This window comes from Chiloscyllium plagiosum, unplaced genomic scaffold, assembly GCF_037043375.1.
Source record: "Chiloscyllium plagiosum isolate Xiang-an unplaced genomic scaffold, Cpla_swu_hap1 HiC_scaffold_24, whole genome shotgun sequence".
Lineage (NCBI taxonomy): Eukaryota > Metazoa > Chordata > Chondrichthyes > Orectolobiformes > Hemiscylliidae > Chiloscyllium > Chiloscyllium plagiosum.
The window spans coordinates 33,294,928-33,322,791 of NW_028270162.1; the positions used below are offsets into that span (position 1 = coordinate 33,294,928).

The 27,864-nt window shown below is 40.4% G+C and overlaps 1 long non-coding RNA gene across 1 annotated transcript in view; it reads right to left on the minus strand.

The window, feature by feature from the left end:
• Window positions 1-15,580, minus strand: part of LOC148145388 (uncharacterized) — a 97,837-nt gene extending 82,257 nt beyond the window's left edge. The window contains exon 1 of the long non-coding RNA XR_015761303.1: window positions 15,407-15,580. This is a non-coding gene — a long non-coding RNA (uncharacterized LOC148145388). The remainder of the gene's footprint in view (window positions 1-15,406) is intronic.
• Window positions 15,581-27,864: the final 12,284 nt, after the last annotated feature.

The following is a 27,864-nucleotide window of genomic DNA, read 5'->3' on the forward strand; positions in this document are numbered from 1 at the left end:
AGTTTTATTAGTGTTACATTGTAAGTAAGGTGAAGCCCACATAGAAGGAGATTACATGAGTGTTTGGGCTCAGTCACAGATAGTCTGCAGGTTTGGAGGGATATGGGCTGGGTGCTGGCAGGTGGGACTAGATTCGGTTGGGATTTCTGGTCAGCATGGACGGGTTGGACCGAAGGGTCTGTTTCCATGCTGTACATCTCTATGACTCTATAATTGTATAAACTCCATATGCTTCAGAACCTCTCAAATATTTGCCGGCTGATTGACTTGGAGCGAGCTACTTTCTTTATGTGTGTGAAATGGGGAAAAAGAGAATATCTCTTAGAAAATGTTAAATAAATTGAAGCAGGAAAAGGAAAGTCCAGTTCTATTGTGAAGGGAGAAGGAAAAGTTTGATCCCATTCTATGGAGTTTGGTGATAATCAAGATAGGATTACCACGTAATATAGTATATTTATAGTTCTTAGATATGTCATACGTACTGTTGTTTCTTCAGGTTGTCAAGACATCTAAAGATTTTGAGTTGAATCATGTTTCTTGTAAGTACTGAAGGACGCTGTAGATGTGATAATTTTGAATTACATCGTTTTGTCTTCCAATACTGAGTATTTTAGGGCACTTTTTAAATGAATGCTTCAAGGAATTACATAGAAAGTGCAACAGGTAATCGGGTCACTCAGCCAGTCTGTTTTGGTGGTTATCCCTGATATAAGCAGAAGTGGACTGTGGTCATGGACTGCAGTGGTTCATGGTGGAAGCCAACCACCAACCTCTCAAGGGCAATTAGGAATGGACAATTAATGCTCGTTCACCCAGTGGTTGTCATATCCCATGAAAGAATAAATAAATTATGTTTGATCTGTTTCCCTATTCCTTTGTTTCCTAGTTCATTTCAAACATTTCAGCGTAAATTAGATAGATGGCCATAGCCACTGTGTCAATCACTAAACCTGGTAGTGCATTTCACAGCCTCATGATACTCTCCTGCTAAATTGCTTATTACCAAATCTTGTAACAACATCTTCTCAAATCAACATCTATGTCTTTCTATTTTACACCATGCCTTCTTTATTTTACAAGTAGGACAGCTGATATAGACAATTACTGGTGAGCGAATTTATCTGAAGATGTCATTGCTACAAAGAAAGTGAACTATTCTCAATATATATTCCAGTCTTTATGTTTTACAGGTTTAATTTTCAAAACTAATAATTATAGCCATGAAGAAGCAAAAAGAATAACAACCTTAATCTTGCAAGAAAATGAATTGCTTTTTTCTTGGCAAAGCAAGTGTTTTTTTAAAAATCCTCAGTGATTTGTTTCCCTCAGCTTTGTACTCCCAAAGTTGACTAAGTGGTATGGTAGAAACAGTAATTAAGAAAAACATTTCTCACTTTCCTATCTTCATAACCACTGCATCCTATCGCTTACTGATCTATAATTTAAACATCAACGTTTTTGGCTTTACTGCAACTAAATCTGCTGTGCACTTGCCTCTCTCAACCATTGCTGTCACAAATGATATGAATGGAACTGAGCAAGTAGCAATTACCTTCCCACTTAGCTGAAATCAAATTGTCTCTGAGTGTGCACTATGAAATTGAGTGCGCATCACTGCAAAAACGCAAGTCGAGAGATGAAATTATTGCTATTTATAGCATTTTGAAGTGACTAAATGATGTAGACCATGACAACCTGTTGTTTCTTGGTTTGTTCGGGAAGAACCAAAGGAGAATGGGTGGCACAGTAACTCAGTGGTTGACACTGCTGCCTCACAGTGCTAAGGACCTCGCTTTGATTCCAGCCTCAGGCGACTGTTTGTGTGGAGACTGCATGCTGCTCTGTTGGCTTCCTTTGGATGCTCCAAGTTTCTCCCATAGTCCAAAGATGTGTAGGTCAGCTTTATTAGCCATGGGAAATGCAAGGTTGTGGGGTAGGAGGTAGGTCTGGGTGGGATGCTGCTTGGACTGTGAGTGTGGACTTGATGGGCAAATGGCTTGCTTCCACACTGTAGGGTTACTAGATGGTTTGAGATTGAAGAGAAATAATTTCAAAATAATCTATGGAAAAATTAGGCAACATTTTCCCACAGTCTCCTAGTGTTGGGATTAAATAGGGGTCTTGAACTAGGAGCCAGGCTGAGGGAATGACCTTCCAAGAGACCTTATCTGGATTTGCCACCTCTGAGTTAGCACCCAATTAAGGACGGTATGTGGGTTCCCAATAGAGAGCTGCAAACTCTGGAGCCTTGAGAGAGTAGGTGCAGCTCAAGCAGGTATGAGACTGCAAGAGCATCACAAATGGTTTCATAGGGGTGAAAATTATGACAGTTCTTTTAGGGGAGTCAAGTGAAAACCTGATGTAGTGCACGCGACATACTACACACGAGACCTGTGCTGAGTTATACTGACCACAGGCTGGTTTGAGCTAGCATTACCTTCAGAGTCAAACAGTTACTCAAAAGGAAAGGCCTTCAAACAGGGAAACTATGAGTCTGTAGATTCTTGCAATAGAAGTAAAGGCAGTTTTTTCCAGTGGAAGCTTGAACACAGACTCCACATGGACCAGACTCTGGGCAGTGATATTAATCAGCAGATCAGTGGTAACTCTTGAAATCCATCCTAAAATAAACAGCTACAGAAATGGTTTTCTCAACAAGAACCTCAAGTTCTATAATCTGCATGATTATGGAGCAAATGCAGGAAAGTGGGATTCAGCTTGGTGACTTGTTTTTGGCTGATCCCCATGGATCAAATGACTACCTACGATACTCATAAAATGAGATTGCTTTGATGAAACCCCTCTGCCAGGTGGATGGTTTGCATGCCTGATGAACGTGAAGTCTGCAGCACTCTGAAATTAACCTTCAGGTCATCCAAAGCAATTCTTGCTGAAAGGATGAATGCAGAAATGAAAGATGGAAGCTCCTCCTACCAAACCTTGAATAAGAAGTGTTTGGAGGGATATGACCCAAGCGGTGGCAGGTGGGAATCATGACCAGGATTGAATGGTTGGACCAAAGTGTCTGTTTCTGTGACTCTATGACTCTATCTTATGTGGGCATCTTTTTCAGGTGAAATTAACTTTATTTTGGAGCAGAGATATGCTTTCTAAAGACATTAATGGCCAGTGCACTTTGATAGTTCAGTTGGTGACACTGGTGGATGGTTCAGGAAATGGCATCACAAAGATCTTCCAGAGAAGTTAAGTGAACCACCATCTGTGAATTGATCAAGATCACAACAGTACAGTTAAAATCACACCTTGGAACAGATTGAAGTCCAGCCGCAGTATATTATTTGGGAAGACATGTCATTATTAATAGACTTACAGATCTATTTACACATACAACATGCTGGGAGAAAAGATCCCAAACATCTAACAACCGATTCTGGATTCTCTCTGAATCTAATGATACAAGTTCTTTTAATAAACAAATTTGTTTCAATGTGTGGTTTATTCTATAAATGTCTATTCAGTTTATACTAAATTAAATCCAGCAACAAGATGCACCTGGCTATAATTTAACTCATGGCATAATATCCAGGGTGTCTTCAATATCATGGAACAAATAAAGCTTAAACCATAAGGAATACAAATCTAAATATCTTTTCTGGGCAATACTTGTTGAACTGTCTTCCTAATAATGTTTACCCAAGACTGAAAGTTATCCCTTTAGTGTGGCATGTTTTCTACAGTTCACTGGTGACATAGTGTGGTGAATCCAATTCACATTAAAAAACAATGGGCTCAGAATCAGCTTTGGTTCAGTGGAAAAAGTCGTGCCTCTGAACCAGACAAGCCTCACTAAAAAGCCATGAGCTGTCTAACACTGAGGAGTGCTGCCCTATTGGAGGTGCTCTCTTTCTGATTGAGTGTTCAAAGAAGGCTTTATTTGTCCTCTCAAGTAGCCATAAAAGATCTGTAATTGATAAAGAGCAGGGGAGGTCTCCTGGTCAAAACCAGAAAGTGATTGTTTACTTCCTTGCTGTGCACAAATTAGCTAATCTTTTACCATCCAACCATGACAATATTTCAAGGATCCTGTGTGTGTGAAAAGAACTATATGCATGCAGGCCCTTTGTTTTACATATGACAAGTCAGGAGCAATAGGATCTATCTCTTAGACTTTCAAGGATTGCAGTGGTTTCTCCAAAGATTTGCTTGGAGGGAACATGGATTATATTATTCTTCACAGTTACATTATTACTGCAGCCATGAAGGCTTTTGACCTCAATAGCATGGATAGAGCTTCCTTTCGGAAAACAGCTGCATTTTAATCATCATTTACAAATTATGTAACATCACTTTTGGTCGCCAAAAGATAATGAGATTTTCTTTCACGTTGTGGGTCTGAAAATATAACATAATTATCTTCCATACAAGTGGCAGCAAAAATACCTGGGACTTACTGGTAAGATTTTCAGCACTTTCATCACAGCATGTTCCAAGAGGTTGGCAGGATCGGCTCAGCTCCAGTAATCCACTCACAGTGACAACAGAGGAGTTAGGTAGCTGCTCACAGAATGTTCTCCTCTTTATTTTAAAAATTGCAAAATAATTTAGCAACATGTTAATCAATTGTTTTTAAAATTTATTTCTCGCATTTTGCAGGATCAGAGTTACATTGTACAAGCAAAGACTAACAACAATTTGTAATGTCGAGGTAATTGAGCTGGACTAGATATGGACACTTTTTACAAAAATTGAACAAATATATGGACAGAATATTTTTGGAAACTGCAGTCCATCCACACAATAGGTCTGCATTGCATCCACTCCAGCAACACACTTGCCACTGCACAGTCTGTCAATCTTCATTATTCATGTGCTTGCTTTTGCTTTTGGGTTGGCAAACTCCTGAGTTTTCTAACTTCTGAAGTTGAAGTAAACCAGAACATTCATATGCTTTGAAAAATCCATAGCTCAAAGGAACTGTTTACCTTAGAGGCATGCAGCAAGTTCCAAACTGTCTTGAGTGTAATTTGGCTTAGATAATGAAGAGAAACTAGTTTTGTGAAATTAAATTAGTAACAGCAGTAATGTCACTTTTACATGTTAAAGAGAGAAAATAAAACAGATTTTCTTCGTTTTTCCTAGAGAGACGCCACTGAACTGACAAATAGAATCTCATAAAGGGAAACATTCAGAAATAGATCTACAAGATTTTATTTTCAAAAGTTTTATGTCTGAACTGTGTGTTGCTATTTCTGCCCAGTATCAGGAAGACATGGTATAAACAAAATCTGGATTATGAAATTTTACTTGGCACAAAATGCAGCATGAAGAAGCACAAGTCTTTGATGTTTCAAAAGCTCAGTCACACAATTCTCTGATTATTTCTTTCAGTGGTCCTACACAATTTCCAGGAAGTGAGACATTAGTGCCAGCAGGCACACAAGAAGATAAAGTTTGCCAGTAATAGAAAACAATAACATAAGTGCAAGCCTCCTTTGATTAATACTTTTTCTTATTGCCTATTTTGAGTTGAGGTTGTTAGGAGTATATGGTTAATGCATTTCTCAGTTCAGAAGCTCACATTTCTTATATCATACAACATTCTGTAAAGGAAACCTGCAGACTGTTCCAACTATAGTCTGTGGACTTGCTCCTGCCTCTGACCGAATTTCACCCATTGAAGCAGCCCTTCATTGTCAAAAGAAAGCTCATCCTTTTCACTGTGAGCATCCGAGTCAGAGGGCTGCTGATGTAAGTGCAGCCCCAGAGCCTTAGCCTCATTTAAAGACAGCACCACTGCAAATCTGTACTGAGGGAGTGCTGTTTTCTTTAAATGAGGCCCTCTCAGGTGGATGTTAAAGATACCATAATACAATTTGGAAAATGAGTCAACATTTATCCTCAACAAACAATATTACATACATTTATGCGACCATTCTTACCTGTGAGACTTTACTGTGTGCAAGTTGGCTGGCAGGTTTCCTTTTTACATGCCTGCAAGTGTGGCTGATGGATTCCAATGCAGTTAAAGATAAGACCATCCATTTCTGACTAAATACATGATATATGGCCCAGATACAGCAAGTTTCTAACCATTCTATGTGAGTGTTTATGTTTCACTTGAATCTCCTCCCATCTTTTCTCATCCAAGCTTTCCATCATAATCTTCTATTCTCTTCTACCTCACAGGCTTCACCTTCGATTCATCTATACTAATCACTTCAACCACTCCCTGCGGTATTGAGTTCCTTAATTGTACCACTCTTTGAGTAAAGAAGCTTCTTCTTTGAAAAGCAAAATGCAAAAACTGCATATTTGTGTCAGTGTACCATATGCCTCTCTTATTAAAACAATCCAAATTTCTAAAATGACTTTAAAACAATTTACACACCTTTCATCAAAGCAGGAGGTCAATCATTCATTCTGACTGTGGTTGATGGCTACATGTTCAAGAGCTGACCACAGATGGATTGATAGTGGCAGGAAGTCTTCCTTTCTCATCCTGACCCTGACAACAGCTTGAGTAGATTAAGTTACCAAGGGTGGTAAGGAAAGGAAAAGTATATAACACTTTAACTCGAATAAAGATAGCAGGTTTTTATGGAAGGGGAATGGAAGAACAAAAACATGAATAAAATATTTTCATCTTAAGTAAATACTGAAAAGTAATCAAGAAACAGAATTTTATAACATACAATCCAAAAGCTTGACAGTTTTGGATGAAAAGAACAAAATTATGTACCCCTTCAGCAAGTTTTCTAAAGTGGTCATTACACTGGAATGTAGGAACTAATGTTTTGACAAAACTATGGACTGCGTTTGTTGGAGATCTGAAACGAAAACATTTTGAGTCTTGTGATCCTTCACAGAACTATTTTTTGAGATCCTCAGCTTCAGCATTTTTATTCTAGCATAGAATGTGAGTAATGTTGACAACATCTGCATTTATTGCCCATCCTAGTTGCCCTTGAGAATGTAGTGATAAGCTGCCTTCTTGAGGGGAAAATTCCATATGGTGTAGATATCCTCACAAAAGAGGGTTCAGAAGTTTGATTCAGTAACAGTGAAGAAGGAGTGATATATTTCCAAGTCAGGGTGGTGTTTGACATGTCACTACACATCATTGTCTAAATATTGAAGTTGGTTGTAACAATACTTCAATTTGCTGCTTTTTCTTCTTTTAAAATCAGATTCAGATCTGTAATGTTTTATGATTCATCTCTTAATGTAGTCAAGCTCTCACTATGAGTTCTTTTTGAGACAAATAAATTTTGGCATTAAAAAGGATTCTGTATTACAGTATTATGCCATTGCAATTTACTATTTTATTGGAAAACTGTATTACAACTGATCTATTCCCAACATTGTAACATTGCTTCATCACAGTTCAAATCTTAGCATGGATTAAAAGCCCATGCATGTACAGTGAGTACCGTCAATGTTAACCTGGGCCTTTTAATCTGCAGCAGTTTAACCAACATCCGAGGAGCAGGAAAATCAACGTTTTGGGCAAAAGCCTTTCTATTCCTGTTCCTTGGATGCTGCCTGAACTGCTGTGCTTTTCCAGCACCACTCTAATCTAGAATCTGGTTTCCAGCATCTGCAGTTTTTGTTTTTACCTAGCAGTTTAACCAATCCTGAAGCTTTTAGAAAATTAGAGGTGGAGTCATATAGGGTTCTGAGTGATATGGTCATGGTGAGATGTGTGCCAGAATCAAGTGACAAATGTGGAAGGCTCAATCTCATATCAGCAGCAAGTGCATCATGTTTTACGCTATTTAAAAAAAGGACTTGAGATGTAACTTTTTCACGCAGAGGTGGAACAAGCTGCTAGAGGAAGTGGTAGAGGCTGGTACAATTACAACATTTAAAAGACATTAGGATAGGTATATAAATACGAAGGGTTTAGAGGGATATTGGCCAAGTGCTGGCAAATGGGGCTAGAGCAGATTGGGACGTCTGGTCAGCATGGACAAATTGGACTGAAGGATCTGTTTCGGTGCTGTATGACTCCATGCCTCTGACTTTACAAACAGCACAGCGAGATTTTTGCTTGGCAGCATCAAGATGCCAATCGACAGGAAATAACACTTATTAACCATCTTGTTAACTGCATAACTCACCTCATTAATATTCAGCTTCCAGCTTTATTAAACTCGCCAAACAAGCTCGACATCAGGAAAACTCAAGAAGGAAACCAGGCCAAGCACCTGGATTTGGTTTGTATCTTGCTCCAAACAACCTCCATGTTGGCAACTGGGCGCCAACGTCTCAGACAAGCTGCATAGGCACACAGCTGCACCTACGCCGAGTCTACAGACATTGGCATCCTCTGAGAACACTCTTGGCACATCTCCAATCCACTTACAGGGTGCTTCTGCATTTCAATGGTGCACTTTGGGCTGCACCAGTAACAATCATTGCGATACTGGACCAGGATTATCTTTGAGCTCTTTGCTTGCTCACTCCCTTTGACTCTATTTGGATGCATCCAGACCTTCCATTTCCTTATTGTGTCCTTTTTCACATTGCCCCTCAGCCAGAGATACCAAGCTCATATTACCACTGTCTTGCCATGCCAATTATTGCAGATCAAAAGTTAGGTATTATAGCTGTCAGAAGGCCTCAGTCAGTTCAAGGGGAATAGCCTTCATTCAGGGGATTCAGGCACAGAAAGTCAAAGGTAGCCTGCTATACCAGTCCAGGCTCTGATTTGGGCAGTCAGAGTCAGGATCCCCTCATCATAAGAGGATAGGAGCCAAATGACAGGCAACACAGTATTGCAGGCTCCCTACTGGGACCTGTTTCACTCATGGAAGGGATTATGGAAAACAACAGGCGGAGATACATGCTAAGTGACTGAGTAAGTAACACAGACGACATGCATGCAAGGGTAGGTGTGAGCAAGACTGAGTGAGAGTAGATGTTGCAGGTAATAGTGAGACTGGTAGAGTGTATGCCTTGGTAGGATGTGGGTGTACTGAGTGTCAGATATCGGGGAGAAGATGGTGGCACTTTCACTGGTGGAGTGGTAAAGAACTTTGGGCTTCTTCCTTAACCATAAAAAGCACAGAATAGAACTCTGAAGAAGGATTACTGGACCTGAAACAGTAGCTCTACTTTCTCTTCATAGATGCTGCCAGACCTGCTGAATGTTTCCAGCAATTTTTGTATTTGTGCTGACTTTCTTCCTACTGCACTCGGTATTCCTCCAGACAGAGGAACTGCTTCAACCTGGGTGGCAACCTCAGACCAGACTGGCATGGTCTGTTGTCTTGTCAAACATTGCTGGTGCTGGAGGAAGATGAAGATGGCACCACTCTGACCAACAGGACTTCCAGATCCCTGCCTGCCAAGCGGGGTGCCAATTTCCACCTGTTTGCCATGTGCCAGGAAAATGTAAGGAACTATGAAGGGCAGCTGCAGGCTGACAGTTCTTGGTGTGTGTATAAACAAGCTTTTGAAGATGACGTTGGGGTGTCCGAGAGATGCTTGTAAATTCCAGGATACTCCTTGAGGGGAAAGTTGTTCCAGGAACAATGTGTTAAGATGGGGTGGGAAACAAACATGAGAGATGTCATAGGAATTTGATAAGCTCTGGCGAAAACTCCTTCAAACACTCAATGCAACTTGGACTTAGCCGAAGAAACCATAAGGATTCAGCCCTAGGATCTTTAGTTATATAATGCGCATCTCATCTCAATGCTGATTTGCCTATATGGCTCTGCCTTAATAGGATAGTCTGATCTTAAATTATTTATATTTGGAATTCAATGCAGAAAAAAATCCGAAGCAAAACCCAGATTGTAAAAATGTAGGAGATATTTTGTTTTACATACTTTGTCAGTTTGCTTATTCCAGTGCAGCCACAGCTCCAGATTCTAATAACATAGCAGCTAATAGAATAAAAGTAAAAATCCTGACAGTTTTGAAAAATGATTTTAATAGTCACATTGTATCCTAGTGTTGAATTCAAAATATAATTTGCTGATTACCTGGTTTTAAAAGTAAGTCCTTTAATTATTTCATTTATAGCACTCTGTCCTATGAAAATACATAATTTCTTCTTTGTCTAGTTCTCTTTATATTTTCAGTTACACTGAAGTATTGTTAGCGACTAAATCTTTAAGAAGATCCCTAAACACAAGTAATGAAAGACTAGTTCATAAGAATGTATACTCTCTGAAAACAGTCAGAAAGAAAAATATGTCATAGCACATAATCAAAGCAACAGCAACAACTAACAGCCGATTCAAGTTAAAGGACAAGGAAAATGTTATAATGACACCAGGATGAGTATTGCAATTCTGACCCACTAAGTCTAACTGAGCCATTTGGCATAAAAGCACTATTTTCCCACAAGGATCGGGTGGCACGGTGGCTCAGTGGTTAGCACTGCTGCCTCACAGTGCCAGGGACCCGGGTTCAATTCCTGCCTCGGGCAACTGTCTGTGTGGAGTTTGCACATTCTCCCTGTGTCTGTGTGGGTTTCCTTCGGGTGCACTGGTTTCCTCCCACAGTCCAAAGATGTGCAGGTTAAGTGAATTGGCCATGCTAAACTGCCCATAGTGTTAGGTGGATTAGTCAGGGGTAAATATAAGGGGGTGGGTTTCTCTTCAGAGGGTCGGTGTGGACTTGTTGGGCTGGAGGGCCTGTTTCCACACTGTAGGGAATTTAATCTAATCTGTGAACCTGAAGATATCTCATCCAAAAGCAGTTAAGTCAGATTAAATGAAAGTTTCAAAATTGAGGTTAAATGATCTTGTTGGGCACTGGTTACATTAAGAGTTACAGAAGCAAGGTTGGTGGATGGAGTAGAGATACAGACCATCCAGTATCTTATTGAATTGTGGACAAGGTCTGAGAGGTTGAGTGAACTACTCATGTTCCCACGTTCTGTTAAAGCATCATTATTCATATGGTTTTTGAGGACTGCTGTTTTTTTCTTCATGTTTTGATTCCCGAATATAACAGACAATATTTCTCTACTCTGTACAAAATTGTTTCAATTATTATTTAAGTAGTTCTTCAAAGTCTGTACAGCTCACTGCAACAACAATGCAACTTCTTCACAAAGAAACAGGGCAAAACAAGCTCATAGTTTGTGTTCCCCAAGGTTGTATAAAAATTCTTTGCTTTTTGTCATGGGATCCTTTAGCTCATAGAAATTTGTACGTTCAAGCTCGCAAAGTCAAAGACAAATTACAAAAGCACAGTCTGAGTAGCCAAAACTGCAGGCAGAAACTGTGATGCCACAGACACAAATCATTGAAAATGAAGTGAAGGGCTAATAGAAAGTTGACAATCATCTCAATGTGGTTGGCTTTTGAAAGAGAAGAAGCAGTGTGTTAGTTGCCCGAAGCCTTGACAGGTTTTAAAAGCTGGAGGGGTGATTTAATTAAGAACTTAAAATGAGTAATGTTTTTAATAGGGGAAATGTAATGAAACTGTTATCTTTGGAAGTGGAATCCAAAGTGAGAATACATCATCAGCCTTAGAGCTAGGCCATTTTAGGGTGAAGTCAAGAACTTTTCCATACAAACCCAGGACTCGATCTCTCAAAAGACAATGCAGGCCAGGTCCATAGAAATGCCTAAGTATGGTTTTTGTTGGATAAAGACATCAAGGGAAATGGGTAATGATGAGTCAATGGAACAGCTCAGTATGCTTTAACTGAATGATGCACCAGGTTTAAATGGTTTTTCATGTTCTTTTGTTCCTACTTAAGAATAAATACCAGGTGGATACATTTTTGTTGTCGAGGCAAAGGTACTAGAGAATTACCTAAAACTTAGAGCATGTGACTTAAAGGTAAGAAACATTATTACATGATCTGACTCTATATAACCAGGTCATCTAGCTATTGATTAACTCAGCACCAAGAAGCACGAGTATCTGAAGTTATAGTTGTGTCTGCGAGGCGTTTAATTGTTTGCTTCCTCTTCAGGTCAAGGACAAATATAGATGTGTTCAATAAAGAAGTATGAAATGATCTTCTTGGGAAATTTGTTTGTCCACAACATAACAAGTGGTCTCAACCCAGTTGTTAGAAAGATCAGACACAAAATCGCACTTTTTAATCCTGGGTCTAAAAATGACCAAACAAAGGAGGTTCTTACTGCACCACTATCCTTTTTTCTCCTCAGATCCAAATTTGAAGGTAATTTTGCTGTGGTTAGCTTATATCCACTGGGAAAACAAACTCACAGGGCTTTATTTACAGGTTTAAAAAAATTCTGAGGAAAACACACCCAATGATGGAATGTCATAGGCAGAAAAATAAACCATTTCGTACATTGAATCTGTGTTTCCATATGCAAATACAGTAAACAGGCTAAGCAAGTTTAACATTCTAAAATTAATTTGCTAAATTAACTCATTTCCCAGCTGGGTTACAGTGTTAGGAGAGAAAGTCCAACATGTACACCCAAGCTAGTATGTTTGCATGGAAATGGCCTGTCATTCACGTGCAATGCATTTTCTTGATGATGGCAATTTTTTGTTATCAGAAAAAATCAGGATTGAACTAAGGTAAGGAGAACCTACAGACAGATGAGAAAAGAGGAATCTGCCCTAGGACGCACATCCCATACCTGATCAGTAACCTCTTCTGAACTGTACAAACCATGTTTAATCCTCAATCTGTGAATCCAGCCAGAGTGACAATGTGAGTGGCACCCTTCAATGTCTATGACAAAGTAGTGGTAAAGGAAACCTAACCAACCACCTAACAAATGCTTAACATTCACCATCTTGACTCATATATGACCAATAAATTCACTGCTGAAGTAATAGAGGACCAACAAACAGTGTCTGTGGAGCCATTGAAAATACATTACAGTGGTATTTCATCTAATTGTGAAAATTAATAAGCAGAACTGCCAGTTAGAAAACAAGATTTAGTTCCAATATTGAATCCTTATTATCAACGAATATTGCTAAATCCAGCTAATGAATGAGGAACAAAGCAGATTCTACCGGGAGAGATTTGGTCATTAATTCCCAGGACTGGACTTGTAGATGCTTGTATCCTAGGGTAAAGCTGACTTAAAAGCTTAATTTTTTTTCTGACTTCTTCTTTTGGTGCACGTAGAAAACTGATTTGGAAAATGAGTGCAGGCTCTAATTAATCTTTACCATGTTCCTCAACTATTAATAAAGCTCAGGTAATTGGCCTTTTCCTTCTTTCAGAAGTAGCGTTGAAAAACTGATTTTAAAAATTAAGAATAAGCAACTAGCCACTGATTGTGGTGCCACATAGTTTCCGCAACATGTCTGATACATCCATCCCTAGCCTCAGGGCAACGAGGCCTGTCTGTGGTATCTATACATGCACCAAGGATGAGATTATCTCACCGTGTGCCAATCAGGATTTAACATGAGACACTGAAGGAGTTTGGTATGTTTTCATTATATAACTATAAGTCCAAAATATTGAATAAAAAGTGTACAACAGGTACTTTGAAATACAATTATTAGCAACTTATGATTGAGATCGCATTGATTTGGGTGGGGTGAGCTTTGATTCCACCAAACTTAACCACTTTTGACTTGGCTCACTTTTTGCTGGGGAGTTGGTGGGTTGGGGATGGTAATGGGGGAGAGGTAACAGAGCAGAGAATACCATGTCTGCTGCTGTAGGCGCTTGCTTGCAGCTTTGGAAAGAGCTGCAGCAATGGAAGGGTCTGCAGCGGTATAAAGAGGTGCAGCAGGTTATTCAGGGACACTTCCAATTCGTTCCTTTATAGCCACGTCCATGTCATGAACACATATTTACATATTTATTGAGAACACAAATGCCTGTTCACAGACATATTTTGCATATGGGTGTCAGTCTTAACTCAAGGGTAGCATGTTACTCTCAAAATTGTAAGTGTTGTGGTTCAAATGTCACAGATTTGTGCCTGTTTGATATGGAAAAAAACTGAGGTCCCATCTTTTATGCAGGATGTAAAAGATCATATGGCATTGTTTGAAGAAAAGAATGGAAGTTGTACTGACTAATATTTATCCATCTGCCAACTTCATGGTGGGTCAGTACTCAGCACTGCTGCCTCACAGCACTAGGGACCTGGGTTCGATTCCCACCTCGGGTGACTGTCCATGTGGCGTTTGCACATTCTCCCTGTGTCTGCGTGAGTTTCCTAATGGTGATCCAGTTTCCTTCTACAATCCAAAGCTGTGTAGATTAGGTAAATTGCCTCCAAACAAAGTAATGGGTCATTGGTAATGGCTTTCCACTTAGATCACCGTCGATAATTCTTTATTAAATTACAGATTCTCCGTGACTCAGTCTTCTGCCTCAGTTTGATTTTCACATCCATTCATTATTCAAATACATCTAATTGTTTTCTAATGAATTCATTCAAACTTCATTCACTTTCTATGTATTACATTTTCAATGTTTGAAAAATGAATAATGCAAATAATGTACAGTGTAATGTCAAAGCCATCACAATTTGAGCTCTTTTAATACTTCCTTGATGGACTCCAGCAACCTTGACTATTTTAGTTCTTCACAGCTATATTGTCTTCATGCTCCTCAGAAGTCTCTACTTACACTCTACTGATCTCCTTGGATGCCAGGTGAAAACATATCAGCCAAGGTCGAGTGGAGGAGCAGACTCAGTAGGATGAATGATCTAATTCTGCTCCTATACCTTATGGTGCCTTTGCATTATCTTCTCCAGTTTTAAACAGAATTGCTGTATTTTCTGCATTACTAAAGCTCCCTCCCTTAGGGTAGATTGCATACTGAATATAGTGTCTGCTCTCTCAAACCTCTAGCTCTCTATAAAACCCACCAGCATTCTAAAAGGATTCTGAAACTAGAACTGGAGAGGCCCAGTGGACAGTGTTGTTTAATCAGGACTGATTTCAAGAAAACATTTATTAATACATCTCTAATATTCATTCCCTTTCTCTTTGTCCTAAGTTTCCTATTTTTCTTATTAATACTGCTCTGGTCGTTGTTTTAATGTTTTATATTTTTATGTTTTTATGTTTTCTTTCGAAAGATGCCATTCTTTTACTTTTCTTCTTGTATATGGTTTGGAGATCAAATCATCTTTCACAAATTTCCACTGACAACAAAATGATGGGACTTAATCTTCCTCATTGCTTCCTTCTTTCCTCCAATCTCCAACCTTTTAATGTACACATTTGACATCACATAATGTCTGTCACTGGATCTACCACATCCTTACAAAATAGATTCCCCCTTTCCATTTCAATTTTCCAGAACGTCAACTCATCTGTTATTGATACAGGGTTTAATTCTGTGAATGAGAGATATCCTTGGTTTCACTTGCATGGCTGCCCATTTCCCCACCAGTTTTGTTGTTCTACTTGACATTTGTGAAAAGCTTTACTTTGTCTATCCTGCTGAGTAATTTGACTCAAGAAGACTCCTTCTGAGACATTGCTTTACAAAGTTGAAAAGACTCACCTTATCCTCATTGCTGTTCCTTCACAATGAGTACTAATGTCATGGCTTTCCTTGACGTCACATGTAGAGCTTGGATGAAAGGTATGATCACTATATTATAGTGATCAGAGTCCTACAATCCACCAGGTACTGTGAATCTTTGACATTTTGGCAGTGAATTCCATTGGTTTTTTACATTCACCCTGTTTTTGTAAAATGAAGAATAATATTACTGCAATTACAAACTTATTGAAAGAATTGAAAATATTTACTGTAGCGAATTTTGTCCTTTTTACTACCACGTTTGTTGCTTTTCAACATCCTCGCCTGCTTCAATCTCTCACTGAAACTTCAATAAAAATTCAGCTGAAACCCCAGAGAAATTGCATAAATGGATTAAAAAGAACCATGTTTATATTCAGCAATAATCAACAATAGGTTTGTGACTTGATGGCCAAACTGTCAAAATAATTACATACAAAACGAATTTGACCGCACTTAAAAACTTGATTGAATTTTATTATTGTGAAGGTGACATCATAAGGTTACAGATGGTTCAAATGAGTTGGCAAAAATCTGGCAGACAGAGTATAATGTAGGGAAATGTGAATTGTCCACTTCAGCAGGAAGAATGAAAATTAGATTATCATTTAAGTGAAGAACAGTAGCAGAATTCTGAGGTTCAAATAGTCTCACGTGTCTAATACATGAGTCACTAAAGGTCAGTATACAGGCATAGTATGTAATCAGGAAGGCTAATGGGATCCCTGCCTCTATTACAGAGGAAATGACCATAAAATTTCAGGATAAAGTCAAATAAATAACTGCGGATTCTGGAGATCTAAAATAATAACATAAATAGCTGATGAAGCTCAGCAGACCTGGCAGCATCTGTGGGAAGAAAACCAAAGGTAACGTTTCAGGTGCAATGACTGTTTGGATGAAGAATCATTGGACGTGAAACATTAATTCGGCGTTCTTGCCACAGATGCTGCCAGACCTGCTGAGTTCCTCCAGCAATTTTCTGTTATTGTTTTTAAAAGTTAGGATGTTATGCTTCAGTCATACAGGACATGGGTGAAATCATATATAGAATCCCTACAGTGTGGAAGCAGGCCATTGGGCCCACACCAACCCTCTGGAAAGTATCTCACCTCAACCCAGCCCATCCCTGCAACCCTGCATTCCTCATGGCTAATCCACCTAGCCTGCACATCCCTGGACACTATGGGCAACTTAGCATGGCCAACCCACTTAACCTTTGGACTTTGGACTGTGGGAGGAAACCCATGCAGACCCAGGGATGGAATCAAACCCAGCACCCTGGTGCAGTGAGCTAGCAGTGCTAATCACGGAGCCACCGTACTGCCCCTGCATCTTGAATACTGTGTACAGTTTTAGTCTCCTAATTTAAGGAAGGATGTAAGCGGAGATGGTTCAGAGGATGTTTACTCAATTGATACCTGGAATAAATGGGTCGTCTTATGAGTGAAGATTGGAAAGACTGAGCTTGATCTAATGACAGTTCAGAAGATGATTTAATGAAGTTTATAAAATCTTTAATGGTCTTCTCAAGATGGGGGTAGAAGGATGTTTACTCTTGTGGTTAAATTCAGAGCTGTGGGACACTGTTTTAAAATTAGGGATTTCACCTTTAGAACAGAGATCTTTTCTCTCAGAGGATTGTGCAACTTTGGAACTCTGAATTGGAAGGTGATGAAAGCAGAATCATTGAATATTTTTAAAGTGGAGGTAAATAGATTATTATTAGGTAAAGGAATCAAAGTTATTGGGCTAGCTGGCAATGCAGAATTTGTACAACAAACAGATTAACCTTGATCTTATTGAATGGTGAAGCAACTGGAAGAGTGGAATGTCTCCTTCTGCCCTAACTCATGTATGTTATTATACAATGCTCATGAACCTTAAACCAGTGACAAATTTGGCTTAAAAGACTGTCCCAGGGCTACAGAAATCGAATTTAACAGGCTTGATGCTGGGAACTGGATTCTGAATGCTGAGTCTCAGGCATTTGAATGATAGAAATGAAGATTAATAAAAACACGATAAATGATACTTGACATTAAACCTACTCCTTGAGTTGTTATATAGAAGCATCTTCAATTTACGGCTGTCACTTTGAAAGCCAGGTGTAAATTCTCTGCCTGAAAGCAAACAGACAATAACCCTGAGTGTCCTTCACCAGCACCTAACATAACAAACACTGTTGTTAAACTTAATCCCAAACAAATGCTTTTAACTGGAGGCAGTGTGAAACAATACAAGAATGCATGTCACTGGCCAGGGTGATGATGTCCTTTTAAGTGCAAAACAGAGAATTCAGGGTGAAATCTAACACCAGTCTTACTTACACAGAGGTGAAATATTTTTGTCACGAGTCACTGTGTGTGACAGTGGAATCAGCTCCCTGCTGTAAACTGATACTTTAGCATTTGCAAAGCAAGACAACCTTTCCTTGGGGCATGTTCACTGTGAAGTAAAAACAACAAATGTTGTAGCTGAGCCGGTTAACCAGTCTTTTGTAATTAAGTCACATAAAGTAAATGTGGTCCCAGTCCACTGGACACTATCCAAGGAAACATTTGTGGTCTGCAGAATTATTGCGATACACGTGGAAATATCCAACTGCAAGCTGGTCCGAGTGAAAGGACGTGGGAGTGACTTGGTTATACAGACCAAATCAGAATCAATTGAAAGTCACTTTTCTGGTGGTGGTCTAACTGTGGGTGACATTCCTCTTTTTCATGGAACAGGCAGAGAAAGCCCATTTCTGTCCGTAACTAATGAATTACTAACATAATCGTAGACTTAGAAACTGCACATCATTAATTACTGAGCCAAATAGGCACTCTCCTGGTCTTTGTTACAAAAAGATTTCATCGCCTTGAGATAAATGGGTGGGAGAATTGGTGTGTGGTATGAAACTGAGGAATTTTAGAAGCTAACCGTGGTAGTGGATGCATTAGGAGAGTGAAAATCAAACAGGAATACGCTTAAAGAGGCTACCTTTGAGAAAGAAGACAGTGATTATGAACCTGTTTATTTTACATTCAAAGGGGCAAGAATAAGGAAATAAAATTCAATGTTGGGAATGGAGGTGACCTGATTCAGTTCACTCTTAAGTTACTAATTCAGTTTCAGCAGTATGCCTCAAAAATTACAATGATACATTCAGCTGGTGGCAAAAGTACAAGTTGTAAAATTTTTAATTCATTGGGTAAAAGTGAGAATATCACAATTAAAAAATAAAAAGCAGAAGGTTCAGAATGTGCAATCACATACCCTGTTTACTTTGCTAAACTCATGCCAGAAAGAACCCATAAACCATGGCAACCAAGCACAAAAGCTTGGGAGTTACATTGTGCCCTTGAATTCTTTGCTGGAATGAAAAACTGTTCCTTAAAGGATTGGTTTCACAAGTTTGGAGATACAGTGGTGCAAAGCCCACAGGAATGCAAAGCTAGTTTTACTGTTCCAGAAACCCACGTGCATTGGCAAACAGAGACGTGATTTAAACACATCACCTTTCTAATATCCACTAAGGAGACCATTGCAAAACATGTGGAGAAACATACTGTAGGACACATGCAGTCTGCATTAAAACATAATTCATTCCACCATGCTGCAGTAAAACCGGGGACAAACTATCACCATATAATTTTGGTAGTAGGATTTATGCCTCACTACCGTCGTATATAACGTTGGCATCTACACAACAGTGTGGAAAATTGCATTGCCCAGACTTTTCCAATGTGGTTAATTACCACAGTATCTACTGATTCCAAAACCTCAATAAAGGAATGGAAGGAATTGATAACAGTGCTGTCAAAGACAATTACTCACAACAACCTGCTCCCTTCTGCACACTGTCTGTCTTTGGAGAGATTCTGCAGGCTCCATCTGGCTCCCATTTATCCTATGGCTCCCACACCACTGCAACCTGTTTCCATCATTTGCATCCTCTTTCTATGTAAGATGATAATTATGCAGCAAATGCTTTAGATATGACAGAGCTGCACTATTGCTGACGGCCATTGGGAGTCAAGCCTTGTGAGGCAGATTCTGCCACAAATGTCACACAAGAAGTGGGAATCATGTTGTTCTGGATAGTTTGGTCCAAATATCTAAGTGCAGTTGAACTCCAGAGGAGAAGTGTAAATGCCTGTACACTATATTAAGGCAGCTCATGACCGGGTGTGACATCAAAGAGCCCTTGGAGAAATGATATCAATGGGAACTTGGGATGGGGGGGAGGAGGGGGACTGTTGGTCACATGACCTGACACAAATGCATCTGGTTTTTGGAGGCTAATCACATGGCTGTAGAAGCTCCTCAGGGCAATCTCCTGTCCCCAGTGATCTTAGCTGCTTCTGTGACCTTTTCACCATCGTAAAATGATTTGTTGATGATGGCACATTGCATTCCTCGAGGTAATGGACCAAACTTTAACCCCATGTAAATGGATGGCTTTCAAATGAGTTAAAACTTTGCCCAATGAAGCAGTTCATGCCCATTGAGCAAGACTTGAATAACATGCAGCCTTGTCTTGCTGAATGGCAAGTAACATTTGTGCCACAAAAGTGCCAGGCAATGACCATCTCCACCAAGAGAGGGTGGAGTCATCTCCCATTTAATAGCACTGCCATTGTCATGTTCTCCACTATCAACTTCTTGGAAGTCACAATTAGACAGGAATTAAGCTGACCCACCAGGTAGACAAATACTGCACTGTGTCTACAACACTTAAGTCGGAGGCTGGGTACTCTGTCATAAGTAACTCACTTCCTGACTCCTCAGAATCTTTCCACCACTCAAGAGTGCAATGGAATATTTTCCAGTTTCTTGGATGGTACAACTACAGCAATGGTCAAGGAGCTCAATGCCATCCAGACCTAAGTTGTTCACTGTAACGTACAGCACTTATTAGCCTGGCCATCTGATCCATTTAGCACTGTCCTACTGTGACTGTATATGCATTATTTATAAAAAGCAGCATGCAATAGACAGAGCTAAGCAATCCCACAACCAATGGATCAGGTCTAGGCTCTGCAGTCCTGCTAAATTCTGTTGTGAATGGTGGGGGACAATTAGACAACATATTGGAGGAGGATGCTTCACAATAATCCTCATCCTCGATGATGGGGAGCCCAGCAATAACTAGCCTACTCTGGGGATTCCTGCCATCACCGATGTCAACTTTTGATTTAGTCCATATGATATTAAACATTAACTGCATATAACTGGCAACGTGGAAAATTGTTCAGATAGATCCTGTCCACAGCAGGACAAATCCAACCCCGCTAGTTATCCCCTCATCAGTCTCCCTTTAATCATCAAAAGATTGATGGAAAATGACATTGACAGTGCTATCAAGGGGCACTTACTCAACAATAACTTGTTCACTGACTCTCAGTTTGGGTTCCATGTGTCCCACTGAGTTCCTAACCTTATTACAGCTTTAGTTCAAATAAAAAAAACGAGCTCAAGAGGGAAAGTGAGGATAACTGCCCTTTCATTGAAGCACATTTTAGCTGAATATGGCATCAAGAAGCTCTAGCAGTCAATTGGAATCAGCAGGTGAATTCTCCAGTGGTTGGAGTCATACTTAACGGATGGGAAAGAGACTGTGATTGTTATAGGGCAATCATCAAGTCATATGCGTAAGATTTCCTCAGAGTAGTGTCCTAGGGCCAACCATGTTCAGTTGCTTCATCAATGACCTTCCCTCCATCCCTGAATCTTCCACCATCATGACCATTGACCAGACACTGATCAGGACCAGCCTATAGGTACTGTGGTTACAAATGCAGGTCAGAAGCTGGAGATTCTGTGGCAAATAACTCACCTCCTGACTCCTCAAAGCCTGCGTACCATCTGTCCTGAAGATGATTCCTGAAGAAGGGCTTATGCCCGAAACGTCGATTCTCCTGTTCCCTGGATGCTGCCTGACCTGCTGCGCTTTTCCAGCAACACATTTTCAGCCCTGCCTACCATCTACAAGACACAAATCAAGCGTGTGATGGAGCACTCGCCACTTGTCTGAATGAGTGCAGTTTCAACAACACTCAAAAACCTTGACACTATCCAGGACAAAGTAACCCATTTGATAGGCACATTTAATTACTTTAAAATTAAATCCTTCCAACATTGATACAGCAGCAACAGTGTGAATTATTTACAAGAGTTGCTGCAAAAACCCATCAAGTCTTCTTAGATCAATTCCAAACCTGTGACCTCTACCACCCAGAAGGAGAAGGGCATGAGATGCAGCTTCACCTAATAATCCTTACTTTTCTCTGCCACAGGTATGCATACAATAGTCAGCAACTATGTAAAGAAAGCAGATCACCTTCTTCAAATGTACTGGACCCGAAACATTAACTCTGTATTCTCTCCACAGAGTCAAACAGGGTGCTGGAAAAGTACAGCAGGTCAGGCAGCATCCGAGGAGCAGGAGAGTAGACGTTTCTGGCATAAACTTTTCATTCCTGATGAAATGTTAATTCTCCTGCTCCTCGGATGCTGCCAGAGCTGCTGTACTTTTCCAGCACCACCCTTTCCGACTCTGACTTTCTGGCATCTGCAGTCTTCACCCTCTCCACAGATGCTGCCAGACCTGTGAGTTTCTCCAGCAATTTTGGTTTTTGTTTCAGATTTCCAGCATCCACAGTTGATTGTTTTATTCAAAGGATGGACCCTTGCAAGCGATGGCAGTGTGCATTACTAAGGATGCCAGCGTACACAATAGCCAGCCTGCCTTCTGGAAGGTTGTAGCTTATGCCTTCTCATGGTGACCTTGGCATGAAGGCACTGCCAGCAATCACTCTACCAGCCCCCCCTCCCTCCAATTACCCCCAGTTTTGCCACTCTTTCCTTGTGTGAGATGCCAGAATGTACAGTGCTTGTGAAGGCTGCCTTGTGCCAGTGGGGCACCTTCCACAATGCAGTTGTCTCCATTGCAGCGTTGCCACCTCGTGATCTCTCAGGAATGCACAATCACGCAAAGATGTTCTTTGACTCTCCGAGTTCAAGAGATTGCTTTGGACTGTGTTGACTCATACTGTTGAAGGGTTGATAATGTAATGATAGAGAGCAGCCAGAGTTGGTCCATCGACTGGGACTTCAGTTGGCCAAACAATGGAAGATGTTAGTCCACTTCTCACTCTTCCCACGTTAGGTGAGTCATTTCTACCTGGAATGAAGAATGGTGAAATTCAGCCAGAATCTCACTTTGCCCCCTCTTGGCCATGTGCCCAGAGAGACAGTGAGCTTTGCTGTACTTGGGCACATTGATGATACTTAGTGAAATAACAATGCAGGTGAGCGTAAACATCATTTAAAACTGTATCTTTCTCAGGATAACGTAGCAAACATTTACCCTTGGAGGTTCTGAGAAAGTGCAAATCACGTGATCGACACCTGATAATGGCTGCCAGGGTTCTCAAGCATTGAGTTTGTTGATTGGGTAGAACTGAAGTAAGAAGACAAAGTTAATGCCGGTGAATTGTGTATTCAATAAAATGCAAATGTTGCAAATAGGCTACTTGCCACTAGTTATGGCAGAATTAAATCACTGAAGATTTTCTTGATGGTGAGAATCTGATGGTTTGGCTTCTTGCCTGCTTCGGTTCACCCACTTGTTATTCACCTCAACGTGGCTGGGATTGAAAACTCCTGCCCATTGTTAGAGGTATTTTGGGAAGTGCTGAGGATGCGAGTGATGCCATGGGAATGCAAGTTTCCTTTTCCTTTATTTTCCCACTATCCTGGTCCCCATAAGAAATTCAACATAGGTCTGTTGTGTAATATTCATTATTGATTTACTTCATAAAAGCATTAAGAGATATTCTTATTCAAAATGCTTTTGGCTGGCTTTGTATACTGAACAAGTGAGAAAATAAATTCATTGGTAAACCTTTTCACTAATTCTTCTTCTTATAATTAGTCTTTTTCTCTCATTTTCAGTCCTAGCTTTTTTGTGCTCCTTTCTAGTGATCAGAACTTTTTGTCCACACATTATTCACTCCAAGGATTGGAAAATCATCAACCTTCTCTTCCCTTTCATCAGCAGTTTAGACAAAAGAATTCAATTTCACAATATCTCTTCTGAGGCACATGTTTAGGAGAACAAAACAGCCTTGAAGAATTATAGGATTTGGAAATCACTAACTATCCAGTCTGTCACACATGGAGTAAAATGCTTTCAGGCTCTGACACAGAGGATCTGGAATCCTGTGTGGGAAATAATAAAAGATGGGGCTTCTGCTTGATAGGAAGATAAGGGCTGGCTGACAGAGATAAAGGCATCAGAGCAAATCAAAAACTGATTGTAGGAAGTAACTGAAGGAAACTCAGTCCCTGCCTTAGAGAAGAAGCTGGGAAAAAAGGCAACTTTGCAATCAGACGCAGCAAGGGTGAGATAGATAACTGCTATTGACTATGATGGTGTGGTGGGTGAAGGATTTAAAGATACTTGTAATATTTTGGTTGCTTTACATATAGAGCAGGAAGTTTTCTGAAAAAGGTTATGAGGGTATAATGAAAAAAATGAGAAAGCTTTCTGGTTTCTGAACTTGCTATTACCTTCCTATGGATTCTCACCCAATATAAAACTCATTGTTTAAAATTCATCCAGCTTGACTTCTGTCAGTCCCATAGCATTGAGACAGCCCAAGCTGAAATGGTGCATGACATCCTCTGTGATTGTAACCTATTAGTTCTCCCTTTTTGGTCTTCAAGGGTGGCAAGGAGGCCCAGTGGTTAGCACTGCTGCCTCACAGCACCAGGGTCCCATGGTTCGATTCTAGCCTCGGGCGACTGTCTGTGTGGAGCTTGCACATTGTCTGCGTGAGTTTCCTCCGGGTGCTCTGGTTTCCTCCCACAGTCCAAAGATGTGCAGGTCAGGGGAATTGGCCCTGCTAAATTGCCCATAATGTTAGGTGCATCAGTCAGAGGGAAATGGATGGGTTACTCTTTGGAGGGTTGGTAAGGGCTTGTTGGGCTGAAGGACGTGTTTCCACACTGTAAGGAATCTAATCTAATTTACATTTTATTGTGGCCTTATGTAGTTCTATTCACACCTAAACTACTCATCTTTTGCAAGATAATCTCTTCCTTAGCCTCTTACCTTTTTATTACATCAATTGGTCATATAACTAAAGCCAAGCATTTGATTGATCCAGACATGGACTAAAGAGCTGAACTCCAGAGGTGAGGGAAGAGTGACTGCCCTTGACATCAAGGCTGCATCTGACTGAATGTGGCATCAAAGAATCTGAGCAAAGCTCGAGTCAATGGGAATTAAGGGGAAAACTCTTGTGTATAGTGACATATCTAGAAAAAAGGAAGATATTTGTGGCTGTTGGAGGTCAATCATCTCAGCTCCTGGATTTCACTTTAGGATAGACCACAGGGTAGTCTGTCCATCTATCATAAGGGTGAAAGTGGTGATGTACTCTGGTGATTGCACAACGTTCAGTATCATCCATGAGTACTCAGACACTGAAACAGTCCAAATCCATATGCATCAAAACATGGACTACATCTAGGCCTGAGCTGATAAGTGGTAAGTAACACTCACGCAACACATAAATCAGACAATGACTATCTCCAACTGAGAGAATCTAACCGTCTCCCCTTGACTTTCAATGGCATTCAACAGCAGCAGCTTGTCTACAAGATACCCTACAGCCACACACCAAGACCTCTATCACCTAGAAGGACAAGGGCAGCAGATGCAAGGAAACAGCACCAGCTGCATCTCCTCCAAACCTCACACCATCCTGACGAGGAACTACATTGCCTTTCCTTCAGTGTTGTTTGGCCAAAATCCTAGCATTCCCTTTCTAACCACACTGTGGGCGTACTTAGACTCTGTTGACATTGTTCAAGAAAGCAGCTCACTAATATCTTCCCAATGATAATTAAAGTGGTGTAATAACTGCTGTCATGGCCAGCGATTCCCCATCCTGTTGCAAATAAGTAAGTAATATTGTTTTCCACCATCCCTATTTCAGTATCGTTGCTGAAACCTTGTACATGTTTTTGCCAGCTTCAGACTGAATTCCCCAAAGTTTGTCTTGATGGCTTTCCAACTCTCTGCACCCCATAAACTATGACACGTGTGTAAGTATGTGACCACATATATATTATACATACACATGGATATGTTTGAAAGGTATTGTACATTTTCACTTTAAGGGCACCAGATAAAGTCAAATGTTTTTGGGGTGTGAGAACGTTTGGTCATAGAGTCACAGCGATGTGCATCACAGAAACAGACTCTTCAGTCCAACTTGTCCATGTCGACCAGTTTTCCCAACCTAATCTTGTCCCATTTGCCAGCACTTGGCCTATATCCTTCTGCACCCTTCCTATTCATCCATCCATCCATTAAATGTTGCTGTTGTACTAGCCTCTACCACTTCCTCTGGCAGCTCATTCCATACACGTACCATCCTCTGCATGAAAAAGTTACCCCTTAGGTCTCTTTTATACCTTTCCCTTCTCACCCTAAACCTATGCCTTCTAGTTCTGGATTCCCTCACCCCAGGGAAAAGACCTTGTCTATTTATCCTATCCATGCCCCTCATGATTTTATAAATCTCCGACGCTCCAGGGAAAACAGCCCCAGCCTATTCAGCCTCTCCCTATTGCTCAAATCCTCCAACCCTGGCAACATCCTTGTAAATCTTTTCTGAACCCTTTGAAGTTTCACAACATCCTTCTGATAGGAAGGAGACTAGAATTGCATGCAAAATTCCAAAAGTGGCCTAACCAACGTTCTGTACAGTCGCAACATGACCTCCCAACTCCTGTATTCAATACTCTGACCACTTTTTTCAGCAGCACTCCCTAGGACCTTCTTGTTGAGTATATAAGTCGTGCTAAGATTTGCTTTAACAGGTTCTGAAGAACAGCATCAACAGAACAAAGTTAGGTCATAAGGAACCTGACCCAGAACATCGAACTATCCTCCTGCTACTTAAATGCTGACAATCTTGGTCTGTTAAGACCAGAAGTCATGCATTATACCCATAGTCGTTTAGACATGGGCCCTTTATGTCCATTTACTGCTGTATGGCTCTCACAGAATCAACAACTTCCACATTTATCATTTTTTAAGCCTGCAGGAGAATTTACCTGGTCAGTTCTTTATTTGACATGCTCCAGAAGGTATGTGGCATTTCATCAGTTAAGAAACTTGTCGTTCAGTTGAAAATGACCCCAATAACAATGGGACAGAGTCTGCATTAATACCCTGGCCTGGGATATTCTGACTGTGATTGCTACTCTACTCACTTTTTTTTAATGTTAGCACTGAGCTCCACATTTCTAGCTAGAAATTTTAATTCCAGCCCCATCAGAAATGCAGAGTGTAGCTGAAATGAACACAATTTTCCCTAGTTCAGGGATATTGGGGGAAGTCATACCACACCCTGTTTTGCAGGACTGTGCTGAGCCTGTGATTTAAACAGCCAGCAGTACTGCCAGACTCTGACAACTGCTGTGAAAGGGGAAATATGCACGGTAAGTATGGGGTTAGGTGCCAGTTTGTTCCGGAGTTAAGAGTGCCATAAAAGTGTTGGGTTGATATAGGAGAGTAGAGTTTAGTGGTGCTGGGGCTGTTGGGCAGTGGCTGTGGGTTTTGGGGCTAGTGGGAGGGTTTCAAAAAATGTTAGGAGACACAGAAAGGAGTATTGGGCATGTATCAAGGGCAACATGTGGCCAAAGTGACTACTCTAATAGTATTGGGTTGGGGTCTTCATTATCCAACATTTCCTCGGCAACCATTAACTTTATAGAATGTTCCAACTTTAGTGGATTCTTTAGGAACGGTTTCAGATAATGGGTCTCTTATCAGAGTCTTCAGTTCCCCAGGTAATTTGCACAGAGTCTGTTATCACCAGGTTTCCGCAGGAGCCTGACTTGCAACTCCAGCCTGTGCTGCTCCAACAAATTCTTGGCTTCTGGAATTGTTCCTTTCTGACCGGGGTAATGCAGAAAAGTGTTTATACTTTTCAGTGTAATGCACAATCGGCTAGAATCTGCTGCAACATGATACTGTCCCATGAGGTAGATATTTGACCCTTTTGAATGATAGGATCTATCCCAATTGAAGAAATTATGTCCTAAACACATGCAGGTCAGAAGCACAAAACAAACACCTGGCATAACAAGTTCCCAAAAATCTCTTGGAAGTACTAAGTGGCTGCCCTCATTACCAAACCATTCCTCTGAAGTCTATTTGCCCAGTATGCAATAAAACTAAATTATTGTAAGGGACTGACTATAATCGGAGGCATTAGCATTATTCCAATGCCTGGAGTTTCTCTTTTAAAATGAGTGAAGACTCCAGATATACATCCATCTGATAGGTGTTCATTATTGGAGTCTTGCTATTATTGGTAAATGATCTATACAGCAATTCCTCCCAAGATTCTTGCCATTGTCAACGT